A 1,808-nucleotide genomic window follows, 5' to 3' on the forward strand; every position below is an offset into this window, starting at 1 on the left:
CTGCGATATGGATATCGGCTGTACTCATCGGGCTCTGTTTACACTACAGGAGACCAGTTATTTTTGTAGCCACTTGCTAAATTGTCGTGGCGTCAAAAAATTCTGATACTATTTTAGTTGTAGCTGTGCAGTCGGAGGAGATACTCTCGACGTCTCGCTCGAACAACGGACCAGTCTTAAGTGACACTTCTCGATCGAGTCGGTCCATTCAGAAGATATGGAAAAGAATATTTGTTATTTTTTCTTCTGCGGCAGAAACAGCGGCGCTAAGCCGCTCACCGTCCTCCGCCTGATTTCGGGGAACATGCTTAAAAATAATTTCATTAAAACAAGACAAGACAATGATGTCTAAAAGCGTTCTTATCTAATTAGACGGAAATAGTGCTTGAGCAGATGGGAACCCACGTTAACCGGATGCCCAAAGGCCAATGACTAGATAAAGTGAACTAACCAAGACTGTGAGCAGTACGCGTATCGACTACATGAAGCAAGATAAATGCCGCAAATAATTTGCTGGACAACCTAACCGATTAATACTATTGATGAACCCTATATATGAAAAAATTCATGACGAAACTTCAAATTTTACTGCTTGCGTCTCAACTCTGGACATATATGTTATCTGTATATCACTGTCTATGCTCTAGTCGTTCTGAAGTGAATAGCGCACATACTAAGGTCAAGTTGGTGCGTTTAAAATCATATCATAAAATATGTGTACTGTCGTAGATGCAAGATGTTTTGTCAGTGTATGTTTTTTGCTAAATTACCTAAAAGCTAGTGTTTTTTCTACTAGCTCACCTCTAGTTGTTGACGCTGTGTATTTCGTAGTTAGATAAGTAAGACGATAAGCCAGTAAGAAGATAGGCAAAACATAGAATTTCTTTAACTGGACGAACTCATTGGCAAATAATTTGAAGGCCCTATTTAATAAACTCTTTCATCACCCGAAAATGATGTGTGATTAACAGCAAAAATAATCTCTGTAGCTTGTTAATGATACCCGAACACAAATTGTCCTACCTAAAATACTAAAAAAAAAATACTAAATAAATTCTAAACTGAATACTAGTTTTAAAGCGGTAGGTTCATTTATATTCAAACATTAGCGAAAAAATAATTAAATATTTTGAAAGCAGGTGCAGCCCATATTCACACTACCGACGCTCCTTGTGTTCCTACCTTTCTAGATCAATAAAGCTTTTGTCTTTATAATTAAACGTAGATCTTTCAACGTGTCTCGATGGCGATGGGATAACGTCGATAAAAATCCAGCCTGGGCGTCGATCAAGAGAAACGATTGCCCTAAGCCAATCTGACCGACTTTACCGAATAACGTTTGAGTTATGCGCAGACGAAATTCAGCTTGCAAACGCTCCACTCTTCAGAAAGCTCGTAAATACACAATTATTGAGTTTACACTAAATTAAATCTTTTAGTCTTAGAAATCGGCGTTCGGCTCTCAAGTTTTTGTTCCTCGAAAGCCACAGACAGCACCGAGGGAATTCATCAGACACTAGTGAAAATACTAAACAAAAAGACCTTCAGCGAAAGTGAGTTCGTGAATAGTGCAAATGCTTCAAGAACGGACATTGGAGTGCTGAGGACCAGCGAGAAGGTAGCCAATTATCGAGACCCAACGAACGAGAACGCAATCGAAGAGGCTTGTCACGAAAGGAGAGTTTGGAAATCTCTGTAAAATTCAGACGTAACGTGTTTCAAAATTATAAGCCGAATATTAGAAAATCGACAATAATGGATTTGAAAAGGGAATTGATCCCAGATCAGTTGGAACTGCGTGTGGTGTA

The sequence above is a fragment of the Varroa jacobsoni genome, unplaced genomic scaffold (genome assembly GCF_002532875.2).
Source record: "Varroa jacobsoni isolate VJ856 unplaced genomic scaffold, vjacob_1.0 contig03409, whole genome shotgun sequence".
NCBI lineage: Eukaryota > Metazoa > Arthropoda > Arachnida > Mesostigmata > Varroidae > Varroa > Varroa jacobsoni.